The sequence below is a fragment of the Falco cherrug genome, chromosome 5 (assembly GCF_023634085.1).
Source record: "Falco cherrug isolate bFalChe1 chromosome 5, bFalChe1.pri, whole genome shotgun sequence".
In the NCBI taxonomy this organism is placed as follows: Eukaryota; Metazoa; Chordata; class Aves; order Falconiformes; family Falconidae; genus Falco; species Falco cherrug.
Window position 1 is genome coordinate 15,727,436 of NC_073701.1, and position 23,150 is coordinate 15,750,585.

The following is a 23,150-nucleotide window of genomic DNA, read 5'->3' on the forward strand; positions in this document are numbered from 1 at the left end:
ACTGAAGTGACAGACTACTTATGTCACTGGGAACTGCCTGGGCATGTGTGTTTTCAGGTGACATGCAGACTGAAACCACATCACTTGTGGTCTTTAAAGATTTCTGCAGCTTTTGCAAAGGAAAGGGTGTTTTCCACCTCATTGTCTAGGTGGGATTCCAACTGGAGATTTTCATGTTCTTCCTGCTTTAATTTCCCTGACACTTCTACCAAGATGTTCATCAATCCTTGCCCTGGGAGCACAGTTGCTTCTCACCCAGGAGCTTGTAGAGCTTCTGTGATAGATAAGGGCATCACAAAATGGGTGTCTAGCACCACTGTAGGCACTGTGGGGAATCTCCCCTGGTCTCCAACTGCCACTTCAGAAGTATGTAGGACTCTGTGTATCATATCTGCCAGCTGCATATAGATGTTTTTGATACATCACACTGTCGCAAATGGTGTGGGCGGTATGACATGTCCCAGGTGCATTTGGGTGGGTATGTTGTGAGGCATTTTGGGGTGCCACTGAAGTTAAAGTGATCTACAGTGGTGTACTGTTCTTTGACTTGATCCTGATTCTGTAGCTAGGCAGGTGTGCCAATGCCACCACCCTCCTTATTGGCATATTTGAAACTGCTACTCTGATCATGGCTCCATTTAAAGCAGCCAGGCAGCTACCGTACAGCTGGACAGAGTGGCTTGTCCTCAGAGGTGGAATAGGATACTCAACCAGTCATAGCATAGTGTGGTAGTGATAAACGTAAAAGCATACTTGTGTTCTGATTTGTTATTCCAGGCAAAGCCATAGAAATGGGCAGAAGCTGTCTGCCCAACTTGGAAGTGGATAAGGTCTGTTTATTTCATAGAATCATAGAATCATAGTATCATTTAGGTTGGAAAACATCCTTAAGATCATCAAGTCCAACCATTAACCAAGGACTGCTAAGTCCACCGCTAAACCATGTTGCCAAGCACTGCATCTATGCATTTGTTAAATACCTCCAGGGATGGTGATTCCACCACCTCCCTGGGCAGCCTGTCCCAATGCTTGGCCACCCTTTCAGTGAAAAAATGTTTCCTAATATCCATTCTAAACCTCACCTGGTGTAACTTGAGGCCATTTCTTCTTGTTCTGTCACTTGTTAGCTGGGAGAAAAAACCTACACCCACCGTGCTGCAGCCTCCTTTCAGGGAACTGTAGAGAGCAATGAGGTCACCCCTGAGCCGCCTCCTCCTCTCCAGACTACACAACCCCAGTTTCCTCAGCCACTCCTCATAGGACTTTTTCTCCAGACCCTTCACCAGCTTCACTGCCCGTCTCTGGACACGCTCCAGCATCTCAGTGTCTTGCAGTGTGGGGCCCAGAACTGAACACAGGATTTGAGGTGCAGCCTCACCAGTGCCCAGTACAGGAGGACAATCACTCCCCTTGTCCTGCTGGCCATGCTGTTCCAGATACAAGCCAGGATAGTGTCGGCCTTCTTGGTCACCTGGGCACACAGCTGGCTCACGTTCAGCCGGCTGTCAGCCAGCACCCCCAGGTCCTTTTCTACTAGGCAGCTTCCCAGCCACTCTTCCCCAAGCCTGTAGCATTGCATGGGGTTGCTGTGACTCAGGTGGCACAGACCAGGCACTTCTTGTTGAACCTCATACAGCTGGCCTCAGCCCATCAATCCAGCCTGTCCAGATCCCTCTGCAGAGCCTTCCTACCCTCAAGTTTGTAAAACATTATGTTACAGTGGCATTAGGGGAGTGGGCAGAATGCACCCTTACACTCCTCTGAAGGGTAATTGATGTTGATATGCCTGAATAACTCAAAAAAGCAGAAATAAAATCACCAGTTAACCTTTGCAGGGTTATAAAAATACTGTCAGTTTGCTGTGTTTTTCTTTACAGCTTACAGCATACGACACCTTCTAACTGCTTGCCTGTGGAGTGCCAAAGGTGTGAGGCTCGTTAGTGAAGGGGGATGCTGAACTCCACCTCCTTTACCAAAGAGTAAGCTAGTACCTCTGGCTTTGCTGGCCTGGCTTTCCTGGGAACTGGGCAAGTAGGACAGACCGTGCCTTTTCACCCTTGGACTTGTCCAATATTTAATGTAGTTCAAAATCAGGAAGAGAATAACTGAAGCTTGGTCAGGGGTCCTGGGGTAACATCCACAATTTGTCTGTGTGCCTTCACTTGTGTGAAGGATTACAGTATCTTCTCCCTGTAAGGTTGTCACCAATCCTCTTCCTTTAAAGAAGACTTAGAAACTGTCTTTCGTGAGCCATTCAGCACAGGACAATGACCTAGTCATACAATTTAACATGACTTAATCTTGTATGCAGTTTTGTCAGAGTTTTATCACTTTTTTCTTCTAGATGAAAGTACTAATAGTTGAAACTGTAGTCACCAACATTACTATTGTGACTGATTCTCTTCAGCTTTGATTGGATTTGTGCAGCCAGATTTCCTTATCATTACTATTAAGTATTTGATCTGATGGTAAATACTTGTTCAACTGAACATAAAATGTGTTTGCTTATCCAGAAGCTTTACCTTCATAGAAAGGAATAATAATTTGCTAATTATTCTCACTTTTTTTAACAATCCTTATGCTGTTCAGCTATCTAATGAATTTTTTTCTTTTAATCTGTACAATTAAATAAAATATAATGGCAAGAGTAATTGCTGTAGGAACACTTGGAAAGTCAGGACAGAGGTGTGCAGGATAGTTATAAAGAAATAGACCCAAATCAGGAATTACAAGGCAGCTGAAGGAAATGAAAGGTTTTGGAAAAGCCAGCAGCAGCAGCAGAGGCTAAAACTACAACTTTTCAAGGAAACAGGAGGTGGGAAAAATAGAAGAAACCCATAGACCCCTCCACAGCTGACTGCCAGGTAATGTTGAGGGGCACAACGGCAGACTGCAACCACTCCAGACTGCTGTACCATTTAGATGCAGAAAGGTAGAAGGCCTGCAAAAAAAAAGAGGAAAAAAAAAAAAAAAAAGAGATTGGGACATGGGAGGAATGGAGGAAGATCAGAAAGTTCCTTGCCAAAATGGATCCCCAAATCTGCTTTGAGGAGCAGCAATGCAGAAGGAATCGTGCCTTCCACCTCACTGCAGCTGTATGTGGTTCAGGGGTCTGAATCCTTTCTGCAGCATTTCTTGTCCTGGAGGGAGTTGTGGCAGGCTTGTGGGGAAAAGTGGTAGCAGGAAATTCTGCAAATGACAGTTTTCCTCCAGTCTTCTAAACGAGCTAATGTAATTTCTTCTGGCACTTCTTCCTTTCCAGGTGAAGTTTAATCTTAGCCTGTCACTCAGTGCTTTTGCTTAAAATGCAAGTCTCAAAAATATAGTCAAATTTTGCTCTGTGTCTCTTTCTATATAGAATTAAAGTGGTACAGAGTAAATCTATATTTAAATGGTTTACTGTAAATATAAGGAAGAGAGATCAATTTTCAGAGTAATTTCAAGTTAAGTCACAGGATAAACCACCCAGATATTTAGTATTCAAAATGGTATATTAAGCAAGAAAACAGGCCCTTATATAACTAACTTTATTTCTCTTCTAACAGGTGTTGGAAGATCATGGCATGCCAATGGATGACAGTGAATTTAATCTGCTAACAGAAATGCTACGGTTACCAGATGGAGGGTTGAGTTATTTGGATTTTGTGGCAATACTGGAAGGTAAAGGAATTTTAACAGCAATAAAGCATGAAGCAAACCTTTCCTGGAAGATCCAGAACTTTTCTCTTTTGAGGAAATGTTATTGGTGAAATTAGGAAAAGATCAGTGATAGGATTTTTAGCACATGCATGATCTTCCTGTCTGTAGTTCTGATCCAGCTAAGCTGCTGAGTACCTAACTCGGGGCGAGAGGGAAACTGGAACATGTGGGATGTGAACTAACTGAAGGTCCACAGATAGGTGCCATGGAGCTGTCACAAACAGATTGCAAAAAGTAACTGACTGATTGCTTTGCCTTGAGTAGATCCTTGTGCCCAGGGTTTCTAACTCTTATTCAGTGTCTTGGAATTATGTTGTATCTTAAATTACAGTGGATGATTTTATAGTAGTGATGTCCATCAATTTTTTTTGATTCTGTGTAAAAAGCCAAAAGCCAGTAACTGCTCCTTTCAGAAAAGAAAGATCTGTTAGTAAGCCGTTAGTGATGAGTTCTAGTGGCAGTATATACAACTGGAGCTCTGTAGTGTAATCTAGTTACTCATAGGTTCACAGTTTTAATTTCAAGTACTGCTTTTGAATATTAAAACTGTTAAGGGACGTTGCTACTAGAGAATGCTGAAATGCAGCTATCTGTAATCTAATTGATAGTTTTATTAGAGAGAGGATGACTTACTGTTTGTGTAGATATAGATACATGGTCCACCCATACAGTGAGTACAGTTAGGATGTGGTCTTCATTGATTTATTTGCCGAGGAATGAGTACCAGAGGAATATACTCATAATTTGGGAGCACATTTTTTCACCTCAGCTACTTGCCATACCCCATCAGTAATTTCACTGATTTCAAGGCACTGTAAGTAAGGGGTTTGATTTTCGACTCTTAAAAATGAAGCTGATGAATCTGAACTGACTGTTTAGGGTAGAATCCTGAGTCCAGACTAAAGCTAGTAAGTAATTATTAATTTCTAATTTCTTTTGTACTTATGCTTTAAGTCTGGTGCCACTGAAGTCAACAGCAGTTCGGACACTAGCTTCAAGGCCTGTTTTAACTTCCATAGTATGTCTCTGTTATTTTTCTTAGAGGTGTGTGTTATTTTTTTCCCCCACACTGTTACTATTATTTTCTGCTGTCATTATTTAGCTTTCAGAGCTAAGACGAGAGGGAGACCTGACTCGAGGCTGGCTGACATAATATTTAGGTTTTCTTCATTCTGGCCTAGAAGTTTAGAACTTTGTGAATATATCCAGTTAATCATCTGTCCTCCAAAATATGTGCACCTTCATCCAGTAGCCTAATAAAAGATATTCACAACAGGTTAACCTTGAGGAAAATTAGTGTGCCAGCTCTTTGATATAAATCAAGAATCAACACTGTTTTGTCTGTATTTAAAGTTTTTGCTTTTGCCAATTATGAGAATCACAGTTTTTCTTTCCATACATTACTGTATCTTATAGTTTAAAAGAAAGTGTGATGTACATTTAATATAAATCAGAAGTTTCAGAAACCAGAAGGCAAAGAAAAAGCTCTCCTCACTTGCTTTTCAATGATTTGTGATTTACTGAGTTGGAGAGTGATCTATAGTTACAGAACAAGAAACCTGATTTTCTTCTTATAAGCTTTAGCAGGAAGATAACACAAGTACAAATTTTATTGACTAGACTTCAATAGAAACTGGAATTGAAAAAAGGGAAGGATAGTGAATGTCTGTAGGGGGGAGTAGGATTTAAAGGGTAAAATCAAGAGAAGTTAAAATAACGCAGTGAATACTATTTAGTGATTCTTTGGTGTAGTTGTACAGGCTCTTGTGTGTTGGTGTATGTAAATCTTTTAAAAAGAAAAGAAATGTTCCTTTAGAACAGACCATTAACTTAGCATTTTTCTTATCAATCACAAGTAGGGTATAGTGAAATGTCAGTGTGTACATTTTTCTTTGCAAGTTCTTCCTATTCTAAAATCTGACAGGAATTACTTTACTTCTCTATATGGCTCATACGATGCAGAAAAATTCTAAAATGCTCAAAAGGCTACAAAACATGCTTGGTATCTTTTTCCTCAGAAGTAAGGCAAAATAGATTCCTAGAGTATCACTGCATGATGAGCAGAAGGAATCAGATATGAAATGGTGACAAAAATAGCTTTTCTGTGGCCTAAATGTACCTTAGCCATTCAGGACTGGAAGTACCTAGGTGCCCTTCTGGGAATCTGGCTGTCACCCTTTCCTGATCCTGCTGGGCTGTGGGATAATAAACTTGTGACAATATGAAGCTGCTGTTTGTGCAGGACTGAGTCTTGCCAGAACAGAACATGAGGCTGAAATAGTTTCAGGGGTGATGCTTTGTTAAGTCAGGAGTATTTTGATGGCAGATCTCCTGAAATAGCTCGCATTGGTTCAAACTGGAGGAGGGCTTAGCCAGGATAGAATTGCTCCGGGGGAAATAGTCTAGCATGCAGCGGCTGTGCTATACAGTCAAAGATGTAACAAATTGCTTTCTCTGACACTGTCTGCAGCTCCTGCGTTCCCTTACTGAGACAGGTGGGCAATATGACAGCAAGTCACAGCTTTCATGGTGCTCCTTTTCTCCTCCTCCAGTCTGATACCTCCCCTCCTCAAAGCAACCAGGCATCAGAAGAGGCTAAAGCAAAAGAAAACGACCTTGCTTCAGCTGTGCTTTCTTCAGTTGAGAAGAAAGGTTTCCCACCTTGTGCTGGGAAAATTATAGCAGCTGAGGCCATTACTGTAAATAAGGTAGACACCACTAATTCTGCATACAGCTATTGGACTTGGCCATGTCTGGGCTGTAAAGAATATGATTGCAGGGTTTCTTGTTTTATGTTATATTACTGTGCTATTTATGAGATACGTTTAATATTTTTTCAATGTTTGCTGTACTTTGATTTCATTATTGCAGATGCCAGACTGAATGGGCCAGGAGCTCCATTATGTGATAGCCATCTCACAGACTAAATGGTGGTAAATATCACTACATGACTGCTGAAGAATGTCTCAATCAACTTACATCGTCACAAAATGATGGAAGTGTATGGGGTGCATACATCAAGCCACGGTTTGCTTTTGGCAGTGAAGCTGGTTGTTATTTTGATACACACGTTTGTTTTAAAAGTTGGTTTGGAGGAGCTGTCAGGAAAGTGACTCTAAAAATTATGTTGGATTTCATGTCATCTTTGTTCTCAGAAACTTCCAGTTCAAATATTTTTAGTTATCAAGGCAAAACTTTTTTTTTCCCCCCTAATTGTCTTCTCTGTGGCCTCTGCCAGGAAAGTAAGATCCAAGTTATTTTTTCCCATCCTTTTGTGAACACAGCTATTAAAGATTCTGTAATTAGGAAAGAATATCTCTATACTACTCATTCATTGAACAGTTCATCTATTGATGAGAGTGATCTTTCAAGAAGATGTTCTTAGTCTCTAAAGTTTGCAACACAGTGGGCTTAATCAAGAGTTGTTTTCCAACTTTTCTATGTTTGCATATTATTTTCTGTAATTACCATTAGAATGTACTCCTTGAATTCCTACCACGGATATGCACAGAGTAAGAGAGATCACAGTTTACAAAGGAGAGAAGCTGCAGTCTTTACCCTTTTTACTCAGTTCATCCCATCCCATTCCTGTTCATTGAGAGAAGTGGAAAAATCAGCATTCAGGAAAAGGATCCTCTGTTCAAACCAGCTTGGACACGCCTAGCAAAGCTGATCATATTGATCAGCATTACTTTAGATTTCTGAAGAACTGCACCATTTTAAAGGTGTTTGAACAATCTTACCTATTTTAATGGGAGATGCCATTCAGCTGGTAGATCAATTGCTGTAAAGCCTCTCTCCATCACAGGTTTTCTAAGGGTAGGGTAGAAATGAGATACTTCTCAGTATAGTACTCATGGGAAGTGGAGGTGAATTTGTAAATTTGTATGTTGGGCGCTTTTTGATGCTCCCTACTTTTTATTTCTTTTTCTGTACATGCTTGAGATGAAAGCAGTAAGATTGCAGTTTACTGAGGACTATCCCAAGTGTTTAGTAAGGCAGTGCTATAAATGCTTTGTATTCTCAAACTGTGTTAAAATACTTGCCTGTTGTCAAAACAAGTCTAGAGCAAACATTTGTTATTTATGTTTAAAAATATGTAGTTGACATGTTAAATATGTTTAGTTAAATATTCCTTGTTAGGACACCTATTCTGCCTTCCATGAAACAGACAGTAACCATGATGGTATCATTAATGTGCTTGACTTTTGCCAGACATCTTTTTACTTCATCTTGGAGGTGAGGAAATCCTGCATCTACTTGGTTTGTGGGGAACAAACTTGACCTCCATGTTAAATTACCAAGAATTCCATCAACTCTTCCACACCTAAGAAACCAAGGAGTTTGGCTCGTGCCATCTCACAAGTAAGAAAGAAAAAGTTGTGTAGTACCTACAGTAATCTGATGTGTTTACAGAAATGAATATGCTGTGTGAAAATTTGTATTGGATATAACTGAAAAAAAAAGACATTATTAAAAATGTCTTTATCAAGCTGAAGCTGGGTAGCTTTACCAAGTTCTCAGTGATTTATGACTCTGTTAAATTAGATATTGAATCCACTACTGGGTTAAAATGCCAGAACTACCCCAGGGGACTGCTTAAATTTGTAAGGTCAAGCATATATACTGGTGCCTGAGATGCAGCCTTAGAGCTGAGCTAGCCTCCAAACAGGACAACTTTGCTGCATCTTCCAGGCATGCAGAGCTGGGGATGTGGTTTGGGAATCAGATGTCATTTTGAATTCAGGAGCAGCCAGGGTAGTTCGCTGCCTGGCACAGTGTCTGTCAGTTCTGAGGCTGGTATTATCAGTGTATGTTACGGTAGACCAAAGGCTCATGCCCCAGACCTTTAATGATAAAGCATTTCAGCACTAAAAAATTAATTCTAAAACCTCAGTGTGAAACTCTGTTTAACTATGCAAACAGAGAAAAAAATCATAAAAATAATGACAAGATACAGCAGGACTGAAAATGCTCCCGATCAGCAACTCATCTCCGCTGTGGCAGTGAAGATGTGATATATACACATAGGCTTATTTCCCAGTTTTTATTTGTCTTTTGCAGCATTACTCCTGGCTCTGATGTTAGTAATATTTATCTGCTTGGTTTGTTTTTCTTTTTTCCTGAATTGGACAACTGAATGAATCAAGGACATCAGTTCAAAACAAGAAAGGAGACTGGTGATGATTGAGTCTTGCAAACATTTGGAGTCTGAGACCAATTACCGTCATGCTCTTGTTTCCATTTCAGTTTGGACTTTGCTAGAAATTGAAACATTTTGAATTTAGCTCCAGAATTTCCTTATTTCAAATACTATTATTGTTTCACAAGTCCAGTAAAGAAAATAGTGATTGAAAGCCTTAAGAGCACTTGCATTTTCCCAGTTATGTTTTTAGACTGTTTTTGTGGGTTGATTATTTAGGCTTATGGAATCTTCTCTCTAGCAGTGGGAGTGGAGAAAACCCAGAAGGTTCCCAGGCACCTGAAATAGATTAAAGCGGCATTCATGTTTCTAAATCTGAACAGAGCTCTCAGCAAAGGCTGTCAAGGCCCAGAGCCCCAGGAGCTCAGGAATGGCTGAGTTTGCAGTGTTGCAGTTCTCCAGGACCTAAGTTCTGCTCTGTGCCCACCTGGGTGGTACAGGAACTCGGTGGGTAGATCACATGTAGTTACTGCATCTCACCTGGTCTGCAGACCCAATATACCTCTGCCTCTTGTTTGAGAATCTTTGTCCAAGAAGTGTATTCCTGGAGCTCAGCTGAACCGGGCTCTGAAGCCGTATGTCTGTAACATTTCCTTACAAAGCAATAGCCAGAGCAGGAATGAGTGCTGGGATGCAGCATGAAGTGGGCAGCTGTGTGTTAAGAGAAATGACCAGCCTTTCCTCAGTTTTCTAACTGGAAGCACTTAGAAAAGCTAAAGAGAATTGGGCACCAAAAGAAGGGCTGTGCTTCTCAGGTGAAGGAAAGCACACTATTTCAAGGAATGGTGAGACGTAAGGTCCCCTCGATTCTCAGGTAGGTGTATCCTTGCTTAGCACACAGATCCTAATCTGATGCACCCATATTCCTCCCCATGCTTGGATTCAATTAGAAGTACCAGGCCCCCAAAATTTAGGCACCTGTAATGGTGGCTGAATTTTCAAATATGGGTCTTACTCCCCAGCCGTGTCGTGGAAATTCACAAAGATAGTTTTGATCTACATTATTGATGTAAATCAAGGATAATCTTCCTGGAGTCACTCCAGGATATAATTGTTTCTGAGATAATTAACATTTCCTTCTATGTGTATAAATGATCTGTGCTGGCTCTTGAGTTTGAGGGAGAATTGAACAACATTGATTTGAAAATAAATAGGGAATTACAAAATTTAAAACATCTTGGCTAACCTGCAGCTAGGGAAATAAGGCAGTATTTAAAGAATTAAGTTTACACAGATGTGAAGTAACAGTCTTTAATGGGTATCTTAGAAACTAGAAAACAAAACCACCACTACCATGAAGAACAACAAAAAAGAGGAAAACTTGTGGAGATTAAAGATCCCACTAACATAAAACATAGTTAGTTGTTATTTTTTTTTCCTTTTCTGAGGAAAAAACCAGATGATAATGGATGCAGAGCTAGCTTGTGATCACGCTCATTACTACCTTGTTATCAAAGCAAGAACCAGATGGCATGACCTAGCAAGGGTAAGAAGAATGTTTTCTTTAAATAAATAAGTAGCACTAATAGATTTCAGAACATTATGCAATGTTGATCTTCAGATTCTATAAATATTCAGAGACCCGTACAAAATAGCTCATTAATGATAAAAACTTACTATCTGATTAAAAAAAAAATCAGTTTGAATAATATTCAATTTTTGTAACATTGATTATGTAGCAGATGTTATTACAGTTATTTTTAACACTTTCTTCATATTTTGCTATTGTTGGTTTTATTTAATGTTTCTGTTGTAAGAGTAGTAACGGGCTTCACCTGAGACCTGTTTGACTACACACTGCACACACACACACCTGCTCCTATGATGACACCCAGTGTGGCCCAGCACAAGGATGCATTGACCACGATGTTTACACCATCCAAAAAGACTCTCACAAAACTGTCCTATAAAGATTATTTCCACCTTTGGGACAACAGAGTAGCATAAGAAAAATGAATATATTTTTTTCATTAAATGCTTGTGTAGATTAGACAATGGTGGTACTGGTAGTCTCAGTTGGAAACATGAATGGTGAAAACCTGACAAACCCAACCAAGCAACCAAACCCCAAAGCAAAATCTAATTCATATTATGTATATAACAAGATGAGGACAAAATCTGGAGGTGTGTCATTTTCCAGTGCCTTCGTCTTCCACTGGCATGCTTCAGCAGTGGGCACACCGCCGCTGCATGGACACTTCTCATGCTCATATCCCCTGTGCTTGCCATCAGTAAGGAACTTTCCACACAGAGTACATTACCCAAGCACCTGTGATGTCAATCCCGATTCAAGCTTTTGAGAGTTGCACACCCGTAGTGGAAAATAAGAAACAGTAAAAATCAAATAAAAAAACATTAAAAGATGAAATTCAGATGTGCATGATTTTCTGTCTCTCTCAATTCCCGTTATTCATTACTCATACAGAGAGATCAAACATTTTGTCAAACTTGTTGGTTCTTGTTAGTGATGATTTCTTTTACATTCCAGAATTTTCAGGAAACGACAGTGAAGGAAATGGCATTATACAGCCAAGGGACTTGAAGCAAGTCTTGTTCGGATTTGGCATTCTGATCACCCCAGAAGAATTTAAGCAGCTTTGGGCAAGGTAAGACAACTCTAAATGATTAGCTCTTGCAATAATGCATCTTTTATAGGATTACAGAGTCGATGGTAGTGCAGTGAATGACAATAGATTACACTGCACAAGAAATTTTCATTTTGTTATGATTGTGACCTTAGATCATGACACTGTGTTACAGGACGCTACATCTTATCATACTAAGTTTGAGAATACAATTAGATCCATCAGTTTCCAATGATTTCAAAGATAGGGCTTTCTTTCTCTTCAGTATTACTGATCCCTTTAACATGTATTTTCTTCTTGGACGACACTTAAGGTCACTGGTTAAATTAACTTCTTTCTCATAAATTGTCTTTATACACACAAACACCTACCTCAGTTTGTGGTAGGTGAAAGTCAATTCCAGGTGTCTCAGGTCAGGTGGGAGCTGCAGACAAAGCTTCATCGAGGTCTGTGGACAGTCTGCATCACATACCTGTCTGAAGGCAGGGCTACCAGCCTCTCCTTTTCCAAGCACTAAATTTGCTTACAATACTTTCAACCTAAATAAAAGTGATTCAGCCAAAAGAAAAATGCTACATTCCAAATACGTAACAAAAGAAAGTAAGGCAATTTCATGCTGTGTAAAGATGGCAAGTAATATCATGAAATGTTTTCATAGACAAGTAATTTGTTGTGAAGTGGAGGAAAATACTTGTCTGCCTTCAACAAAGTGGAGCTGTGCTATAAACTGTGTTTGAAATGGCATAGATGTCAGCTGTATGTGACATTATATAAAAAGCTACCTTCGTTACAGGTCTATTTAAAAAAATAATCACTCTCTCTAACATATAGAACCCGAGTGTATTGCATTTTGGTTTCAAACTGCATTAACTATATAGATTTTTCTTAGCACTGATTCATCTCTGAATTATTTTCTACTCCATTAGATTTTACTTTCCATTCTTATTCCTTATGGATGCCATGGCACATTGAAGAGTATCCTTTTCATGCAGTTATCTGCTGCACAACTTCACTCCCATCAGCCACTCCTTTTATAGAATAGCTAAAATCTCTTACGTGCCTGATATGTCTGTAACTTGAATAAAGGAATTAGAGTGAAGCTGAGGCTAAATTAGGCATTACCATGCATCGGAGCACTAGCAGGGGGAGAAACTCCAGGGAAAAAAAGCCTATGGAAGGGTTTATACCTAAGAAAATGTGAGAAGTGTTTACAAAGTTAAAGCTATGTTTCTGAAGGATGATTACAATTCTGAGCATCTCAGACTTATATGACCAGTTTGAGACACTTGAGACTGGATTTTTAGGAGCCCAGTTCTCTGCATCTCAAGCCAGACACTGAAAGGCAGCAGTACTGAGAGCTGGAGGATACTCCTGACAGTTTGGTCCTCAGGGTAGTATTTTCAGAACTGACTCTGTGATTACAACACGTAAGCCCTATCTTTCGAGTCTCATATAAAGTCACTCATTCTCAGTGTGGTATAGCACCTCTGTAAGGAAGGGAAGTCAGTGAGCAGTGAGATTTAAGCTGTTAAGTCACTTAAGGACATCTGTAATGGCTTTCTATGAGGAACACATGAATTTTTAAAAAGAGCATTTATTTTTCAAGGTATGATACAGATACAAAAGGATATCTTACTCACCACGAATTTTTACAGAAAACAGGGATAGAGTTTGCACCCGCTGACACAGGGCTCAGCAGAGACATCATGGAAGACAGCTATGCACATTTACAAGCACATTATAATAATCAACAAAAGAAGCATTCAAAGCTGGAAAAGCAGCAGAAACAGCAAACTAAAGCTCTGCATGTAAGAGAAATTAAAAAGCAGATCAAGAAAGTTATTTATGAGCTTAGCATATAAAATTCTGTGTTTGCCTTTAGTTTAAGATGACACTGTATACAATACTAATGTAATTTTACAAAAAAGACTCTGAAAAGGAGTCTTAAGGTACTGGACCAAGCTTATCTATAGTGTTATACCCTTGATTTGCTGCAGATAAGCCTAGCTCATTGTGCACTGTGAGACTCTTTTTATAGATATTCTGCATAGCTTGTATTACTTATTTTACAGACTTTATGGCAGCATCTGTACTGACGAATCAGAATTTCCAGAGACATTCCCAGTCATCTATGCTGCTAGACTGCTAAAACAGTCCTCATCGTGCTTTGGCCTGTGTCAGCTAATGTTTTCCCTGATCACTCCCAGCACCATTTCGGAGTAAGAATGCTTCAAGGACCATTCCTAATAGGCAGTCTGCAGGGCAGCTGCTCACTTTTGGTGGCTAAGATGGTTTACTCTCAGAGATGTGCCAGTTGGCCTCTGTGCCCAGAGCACTCCCTGGCCCGTTTATTGGTATCATCTCAGCTTGCGGTTCTGGTGCTAACACCACTATCGGCCCAGACTGAGGGAGAAGAGCAAGTGCAGTTTTGACACCCTGCAGGTCTCTTCTCAGACTGCTTCAGGCAATGTAGGTATAGACCTACCTGATCACACTCAACAGGGGCTTTTCTTGCAACTGGACTGGATGGGCATGTAGGACACTGTGGTCCCATATCCTACCCTGTCCCCTGGATGAAGGCGGAGCAGCAATCACGGCTGGTTTCACATCCCTCTAGCAGCTAGTTAAATTGTTAAAATATGGCTTTAGAGCTGCAACAAAAAGCAGCCTTAACAAGGATGGACCCTGGCTCTATATGACAGAAAGAAGCATCTTGTCTCCAGGCAAGAGGAGCCTCTGCCTCAAATAAAATTAACACTCACAGAGTTAATAGGTCATTGCTCCTGAGAAGAGCATTTGACAAACAAATGACAAAATGATATCCTAATCAGGGTGGAGTCTAATGATCCATGTTTGCCCTAGTGAGTCAGCAGTGATTAGCCTGCTGCTGTTACAGGATTCCTGCACCTGGCAGCAGGAGAATCCTCTGCCCCAATACAGTGCTGTTAAAACTTTATATTTCCAGGCTGCAGATAGACACCACCTGGATGCTTATCATGTTTTCTGCTTGTGCTTTCACTCTTTCCCTGAACTGTTTTTTATTTATTTATTTAGGAGTAGAAACCCTCAGGAGCAAAAAACATGTTAAAATATAACCCCAAGAGCTCAGATTTGCTTTCTTTTGTGCTTGGAAGGTGTCTGGAAGTTGTAGGAACTAATAAATTATTATTGATAAGAATGATAATTCCCCATGACATTGCTGGTAGAGGTGATACACTCAAAAACAAAGACAAGCAGCTTTGTCTTGCAGATAAAGAGGCAGCCTGGGAAATCATTAGGAAAAAAAACCCCAAAACAAACCACCAGAAAACACAGAGAGAAGCCTGTGAGCTAAGGCTTTTGGCTTTTTAGTCTGCTTTTTTAATTCTGTTTTGCAGTATCCCAAATAGGCTGAAGGAATTAAGGGCAAAACTCTCCTCTCTTTTCAGCATCACAACTCTCCCACCTGCATTGCAGCTCTCTGGCATAAACTGCACTTATGACACCCACAGGTATCAATGAGTGTTCCACCTATAAAAAATTGCATGATATACAGTGGAGATGGTGAGGCAGCTGCTGGGTTGTAGGCATTGCTTATTACTGTATTTGTAACTGTCTGATTTGAAACTTAGGCCATGACTGTCTCATACTGGGCTCTTCGGCTCCATTTGTTGTACCAGCCACTTGTCTCCAGCCTTACACTTGAATGAAGGGCTCTTTTGGTCAGGAGCCTTCGATTTCTTTCCTGTTAGTGCAATGGCAAATGCAGGGCAGCTCTGCCTCCAATGCTATAAGAAGCAGCTCTGCAAGTAAAGAAGATGCTGTGCTGCAAGCAGAAATTACACAGTGTGGCTCAAAGATGCAAATACTCATCCTGAAGCAGCTGGAGAGTAATTAAATCAATGGGGAAGACATGCTGGGTAAAAATAGTCATGATGTGACATGCTGGCAGGTCCACATCATTTAGAATTACTTACTTTTGCGAACCTACCATAACAACAACCATGTATAGAACTATTATATGGCAACTATGCACACAAATACATACATATGAGTGCATAGCACTTGCTTAACCGTAATTTGGAAGAAAACAGAAATCGACAGACTGGGTCAAATCTAACTGAATTTGATTACTTGCTAGCAATTGGAGCCAGATGTTCCTGGCTGAGGTGGAGCAGCCTTCTAGTAGGTGGACATGGAATATTTTGCACCCTACACATGGGCTGTAACATCCTGGGCAATGGTGGAGTTTGGTTTAAACCTGCAGATGAGACTTCGATATCCCTTTCAAAAACTATGTTCTAATTATTTGTTAGATTCTGCTTTTCTTGATTTGTATATATATATAGGACATAGAGTTCTGTTCTTAATCTTTTGAAATTTCTGGCATCTGCAGCTTTGTCTGGGAACGAGTTCACAGCTTAATCGCTTGTGGTCTACAAAATTTCATCTTGTTATCGATTATTGCCACCTTTCAGTTCCTCTGAATGTTCTTTTTGTCTCCCACACTTCCTTACCCACCTCCTGTCTGGTTTTCTCTCTCAGAAAGCTGGAAGTGCAAGGGGAGTTGAATCCAGGCCTCTGAACTCCTCAGATTTCACATAAGGCCCTGGAAAGCCATAAATGACTCTTAAGCCAGAGTCATCATTTGACGGATTAAATCCATCTGCGTGGTGGCTGTGGAGGCAGCAATCCAGCTGAGTGTCACCCTTCCGCTCCAGGACCACGGAAGACAAATGAGATGCAGGAAGCACAGGTGGGCACCATGCCTTCCTAGCGTAAAGGTCAGCGTAAGGAGATCTGCTCTTGGTCAGGAAAACAGATGCAGTGGCTGCAAAACCCAGTGATGGCAATCCATGTGGGTCTCAGCCCCCGCTTCATTCTCAACGAGTCAGAAAACTGATTCCTTTCACCTGTCAGATTTGGACCGGGAGGAGGTATTTGCCTGAGGTGTGAATTTGCTGGTTATAGGACACACTTCAGCAACACTGGGAGCAGCACCCACTTCCCCTTCTGTGATCTTGCTTAAACCCCCTCATTTCTATTTGCACAGTGGCTGCATCCAGCCTGTGTCCTTTCTTCTGGCTTTCTGCAAGGGCTGTGAACCTCACCCTAACAGCTTTGGAGCAGTTTCAGTGCCCTGTGATTACACACTGTGAAGCAGACAAAAGCTCTGGACATCTTACAATTCAAAACATACTGCTGTGCACTTTTTTTTTTCCTTTTGCTTTTGTTGTAACACACAGGAACAAATCGCCCAAATTAGAAACAGACATTGAACAGTGGCTCTCCAGCTCTTCAAGAAAATTACAAAACATTTGCAAGAAAATATTATTTTTTGGCATTGTAGCTTGATCTATGGTTTTAATCCTCATTTTCTTCACACACATGTTTACTGCTGTAAGTGGAATAATTACTGCTTGGAAATCTTTTATCAGTCCAAAAATGTTGAATGCCTCAATTTTCCAAAAATATGAATCTCAAAAACTGTTTTGATTTTACTTCAGCCTTTACTTTCATTAGGAAGATTTAAGTGGAAGATGATAGTGGTGATGAAGAGTGGCACTGAAAGTAACATACAGTTGAAAAGGACTCCAGAATTTTTCTGCAGTGAGTGTACAACACAAACCATGTCACAGCTTCAAAGCACAGGCTTGCAAGATGGAAGGAGCATTGCTAAATATATTGTCCTCCAGGGCTGGAAGGTATGTATCAACCTCTCACTGAGATCACAAACTGCCCTTAGGGTGGTCAGTGGGTTTTGACTTTTAGGTTGCTGTATCCTGCTTCCTAGATATGACTCGCTTGGTCTTTTGCTGGCCCTCAGCATCCATCCTCCTCCACCGTTGCCCCTTTGCAGTCGCTATAAAGCCATGTTTTTTAAGCTGTAGTACATTACAGGAGCTCAAAAAAAGCAAACCCTCTGTCAGGAGATTTTAGATTTGTGTCTCTACTGGAAAGTCTGTAGGCTTCTGAATGTAATAAAAGTTAAAACTCGGAGATGTAATTAGCAGATGTTGGATCTCCAGGGTCTCATATCTAAAAGGAGGCTGAATGAGTCTATGCTGGTTAGTCAGTAATTAGATACATGGAGATTCAAGACAGTAAGCCGGCTTGAGTGCAGTGCATGTGCACTCTGACTGATGCGCACCCTCTGCAGCACACTTCTGTGCTCTTTCCAGTACAAGTGTTGCTTTACGTGTAAACCAAGTACCACATGGTAGCAGGAGCACAGTGTGAGAAAGAGGAAGGAATTAACTAGAAAAAAGAGATTTGAAAGTGAGAGAAAAGGCGATAGCTCTTTAGGGGCTTTTAGAGACTCTAAACAACACTGGCAATATTGCAGTTTCCTTGAAAAGATTCACATCATGCTTTGAAACCTATATACGGCAGCTAGATTAATCACAAGGAAGCTCACAACTCTTTTCTGGAATATTACAGGAGCAGGAGCTATCAAAGTTTTTAATGGCATGAAACAAAGCCAGGGTGAGAGGGCAATCCATGCAGCTACAGAAAGTAAGCTGAAGGAATATTACACTCCCAAGGAAACCTGAACTTTTGAAAGACACAGTTTTCATATGAGAATGCAGAAGGAGGAATCTTTTGAAGAATTTTTAGCTGATCTTAAAATAACAGATCAGTTAAGCAGCTATGATGTTTTCAGAGATTTCATTTTAAGGGATCAGATAGTGATTGGCATCAAAAATCCAGAGATACAGAAAAGATCCCAGGAAGGCAGGATCAGGGGGTGGGAGGGGTGTGAAGGAAAGAGAAAAATCTGAATCAAGCTGAAATAGTCATGAGGGATATCATGGGAATATCAGAAGGGGACCAGGATGTGCTGTTTGTCAGGAAAGGAAACTAGGATAGTTTTGAGAGTTTCTTTTCAGACCTATCTGCAAGAAGTAGCCAAAGTTAAATACAGAAATCTCACAGGTTCACGTTATGTCCAGGAGTTTAGAAATTCTGTAGCAGCTATAAGAAATACAGTTATTTGGTGAGAGCTTGCAACTGGAAAAGCGGAAGCAAAAGACAGTACCCTCCATATCCCCAGATCTGTGATGTGATGGTGCACAAACCAACAATACAACAAAATACCATGTAGAGATTCTGTGCAAAAGCTGCACAAAGGGGGCTGCAGACTAAGAATAAACACCTCTCGATTTTCAGAGTGAAGTGTGCTGCTAGGAATACTGTGGTTGTGAAAGAAGATCATATAGGACCTAGACTATGCAGGAGTAATGGTGGGAAGTTTAAAAATGGAAGAGCCAGTCAGCAACAGCAAAATCAAAAGACAAGTCAGTGAAATTGTTCTTACATCCAATTGGGCTAAATATTTGTTTCAGGACAGACACTTTCCTATAAAGGATATTTTCAGGTAAAAGGACTGCTTACGTTTTTACAGATATTAATAGATTTTTACAAAAATTACAAATTCATATTCTTCTGCTGGATCCAAGAAAACTTCCTTGCATGACAGGAATTTAACACTATGCATTTTTAGACCACTGAACAGGAGATTCTGCTTTTAAAGACTTCCTTTAGTCTTAAAGTCTATTCTTGAGTTTTCACAGGAAAGTATAGGAAAAGCCATTCACTTGAAGCAACTGTGGCTGCTTAAATAGATCCTGAAGATATCAAGTAGAGAGAAAACCAGTAGGGAATCTGAAAAAAGTATCCAAGAGGGCCTGAGAAGTAGGATTAGACAGAAATGCAAATGTAAGGGCAGAGAAATAACATAAAAGATTAACTGTCAAAAAGATAAAAAAGAGTCATTACAAATATGCTATCTACAAAGATAACAAAGGTGTCCAGAGGCCTGTTATTCTGTCAATGTTACATGAGAGTTCATATCACATGGGCAATCTGTGCAAGTAGCTGTTGAGTTACTACACAAAATGGACATACTGGGCAGTAAATCTGGGAAAAGAATTCCCAAATTAAAGGCATTAGTAAAGACAACTTCTGGCTTTACGTATATTGGCACTAGAAGACAGACAAAGTCTTCAAACAATGGCTTACAAGCAGTATTATTAAAAAAATGATCAATGGAAATGTGTGGCCTGTGTTCCTAGGGCACTTGTCAACACCATGATTCAAGGCATAGACCAAGAGAGCAGAGCTCTGATTGTAAGAAATGTCACATATTTGTTTTTCGATCTGTTATGGTCACAGCTGAGACAAACCACTTTGTAGGCACAAGAAAGACCAATTTCCAGAATATAAATATAGTGTGACTTTTAGTGTTTTGGTTTGGTTTTCTTTAGGTAAAATCATTCAATTTGACAATAAAGTTGAAGTTACAGAAATAATTACTGATCAAAGATGTACTTACTAGAGCATTCAAGGAGCCTCCTCTTGAAAACAACACGAAGAATGACATAACACCTGGAAACACAATTTTTTTAAAAAATATCCCATTTCAGAAGCAGATGGGCTAGGTTTGGTGAGGCTGTGCAGAGCATGCATGACACAATGCAGAAAGTCATGAAGGTCACCACCTGTTGAGTAGCAAGGGCATTGCACACCAAGCCCATAGGAGCAATCAGATCAGAGTTTTCTGTGTTTAGCAGCACACGCTTCAGAGGTAACAGCTTAGTGGGTCAGTGTGTTACGACCCGATGGGCCTCACAGAGTATAGGACACAAGGCAGCTGAAAAATGTGAAAGAAAAGACTGTATGTTGATATATGTGAACCTGTTGTGAGTGTCAGTCAGGCATTAGCCTGGAATTGCATTTGGATTGATTTTAACATCAGAACATGTTACGGCATACATTAGTGCTCTAATTGTTCAGGTACAGAGTCCCAGAAATTTCATCTAGCAATGGTGCCCTGTTCAGCAGCTCAGACCTGAAATGATTTGTAAGAAATGAAGGATATCCAGATGTCGTGAATACAATGGTGACATGAGTTAAAGCTGTTAAAAGATGGTTTGAGCAAACTGTGAAGCTGACAAGTGATCCGTACTTTCACTGAACCTGAGAGAAATATTGAAAAATGGTTTCTTGCCAGCTGAAACTTACTTAAGCAGAGAGTCTCGGTACTCCCAACTTAGTCCATATAACACTGGAAGGTACAACGGGTCTGAAGCATATGATAAATTGCTAACAACCCACCTAAGTCATATCATAACTTAGATTTTTTTAGGGTAGGTGATGTGTTTTGCATACACAATGGTGTTTTCGGGACTCAGAGCACTGTGGGGAAATTACTCTGTGTTCATATGAAGTGCAGAGTCCAAAAGGACAGATTCTTAGGAGAAACAATTGGAAAGGAAAATGTATGGTTTTTGTAAAGGGTATCCTGAACTTACAGCTTCCTGAAAACAAATGGAAAACCAAGGATGCTGCAATGCTGTGACAGGACAGACAGCACCAGTAACTGGAGCTGAGACCAGATGCCTCTGAGGAGATCCATGTAGATCTCTGAAAAGACTTACTGAGTATTGCTAAAAAACTTGAGAAATTTAGCAGGTGCCATGTTAGCCTTATAACAGCTGATTGCAGGGTGTTCATGTGAAAGAGAAAACATAGGCTTGGGTGCTGGCTGAGTGACGGTGGCTTAATAAGGAGCAGAGTGATCTGGTCTGAGCTGTTAGATCCACAGACAGGCTTGGTGAGAGGCTGGGGCAATGAATCATGCCTGACGGTGTAGGGTACACTGCTGAACTGTGCTGACACTGAAATAAGCCTTTTATACTACAAATCCCGACTCTCTGAAGAACCCAGCCTCCATGCTCTGTACCCTAGGGCTGTCAGAGGGAGCAACCCCAAAGAAAATGGTGTGCAGCTGTATATATTAGTCCAGATCTAAACTTTTTTGCCATAAGGGTAGGATCTTGTAAGTGCTGAATATATGTAGATAATTTACATATACCTGGTAATCTACATCAAGCCATAATTCATGACTGTTTTAACTTACATTAGTCTTAAGCCAGTTTTCTAGTTGAAGACGTGGTAATGAGAGATGTTTGTGCCTGCCTCGTCCTCTTGAGCCAAAATGTGGAGAGGCTTTCGTTGAATCAAGAGGCAGAAAGGCATATGGCAGGGGTTTCCAAAGTTTGATCAGGACTTCCCTCATGGCAGTGAAATATAAGTGACAAAATAAAGTGGGAGGAAAAGACAAGATTTTGAGGCCTGAATTCAGTTAGGTGTTAGAAATGATAAATATCTCAGGGACGTTTTAAGGTGCTGATCCAAAGCCCAGATGAATTGGCAGAAGCCCTGCACTTCTGCCCTTGGGCATGGATCGGGCACAGTGCTACTCCAGGTTTTGGTCAGTCTAACCCTTTTTGTTGAAAGAGTTGTTCTTATGTCAAAGTTTCAGGAGGCTCAATCTGCAGGAGGTGTGCTGCCTTTACCGTTTTAATGGCTGTATTAAACATTTTGTAACTCTGATCAGGACAGCTTTTAGAAGAGAGAACTATGTTTTGGCTCTGTGGTTGTGAACAGACAGAGTGGCCAGCTAATCGCCCAAGCAGCATTTCTTTACAAGAGGCTTGAGCCATGCAATTCCATGTGCAGGTTAAATGGGGGTGGAGGGGTGTGTGGGGGAGGGTGCTGGGTTTGAAGTTAATTTGTGAACAATTTGGCAGTCTTTCAATAAATCAATGAACTTACCACACACAAATAAGTTCAAAATCTTTCTCTGCCCCTCCACCCCTATTTTCTATATTTGTTTCTATCCTTTTTATCTGATTTAACAAAGGAGCTAAAATCAACACCTGCTCTCTTTCAGGGATAAATTTAGGGATTACTTCCAAGTTTTCAATAAGGCCTTTCATAAAGTGGATAAAAATAGAGATGGCTGTGTAACAGTATGTGACCTGCACAGGATACTACAAGAATTCAACTATTACCTTGATCACAATCAGTTCAGCAGTCTTCTAATCAGGTTTGTATGATTATCTCCTAAGGACCTCTTTGGTCACACCCAGCAAAGCCTATAAGCTTCCACTTAGTGTTAAGTAAGCATATAAGAAGCTCTGTTAGTTTTAACAGAGGTATCCACATGCTTAAAATTGCATATGTGTGAAAAATCTTTTTGGTAATGTATTGATTCTGCAGGTGTCCTGGTTTCAGCTGGGATAGAGTTAATTTTCTTCCTAGTAGCTGATACAGTGCTGTGGTTTTGAATCTACCATGAATATAATGTTGATAACACACCGATGTTTTAGTTGTTGCTAAGTAGTGCTTACTCCAAGTCAAGGACTTTTCAGTTTCCCATGCCGTGCCAATGAGGAGGTGCACAAGGAGCTGGGAGGGAGCATGGCCAGGAGCTGACCTGAACTAGCCAAAGAGATATTCCACACCATAGGGTGTCATGCTTGGTATATAAACTGGGTAGGGGGAGCTGGCAGGGGGGTGGATCACTGCTCGGGGACTAGCTGGGCATCGGTCAGCAGGTGGTGAGCAATTGTATTGTGCATCCCTTGCCTTTCCTGGGTTTTATTTCTCTCTCTCTCTTTTTCTACCTTTTCATTACTATTATTATTTTATTTCGGTGATTAAGTTGTTCTTGTCTCAGCCTATGGGTTTTTTCCTGATTTTCCTCCCTATCCCACTGGTGCGGAGTGGGGAGTGAGTGACAGGCTGCATGGTACTTAGTTGCTGGCTGGGGTTAAACTATGGCAGCAGGTAATGAGTGAAATGGCTTCTTACATAAAAAAAGTGTGCTGCGATTA

The 23,150-nt window shown here is 40.6% G+C and overlaps 1 long non-coding RNA gene across 3 annotated transcripts in view; it reads left to right on the top strand.

Annotated features, from left to right (window-relative positions):
• The window catches only part of LOC114014270 (uncharacterized), a 118,253-nt gene that overhangs the window by 66,559 nt on the left and 28,544 nt on the right, over positions 1 to 23,150 (top strand). For 2 of the 3 annotated variants that reach the window (XR_008732644.1, XR_008732646.1), the window contains exons 5-11: positions 3,546 to 3,660; positions 6,571 to 6,632; positions 7,915 to 10,388; positions 11,391 to 11,508; positions 16,012 to 16,222; positions 16,974 to 17,171; positions 22,205 to 22,360. This is a non-coding gene — a long non-coding RNA (uncharacterized LOC114014270). Of the gene's footprint in view, positions 1 to 1,878; positions 1,980 to 3,545; positions 3,661 to 6,570; positions 6,633 to 7,914; positions 10,389 to 11,390; positions 11,509 to 16,011; positions 16,223 to 16,973; positions 17,172 to 22,204; positions 22,361 to 23,150 lie in introns of those variants that run through there. The other variant, XR_008732645.1, reaches the window with a different exon arrangement.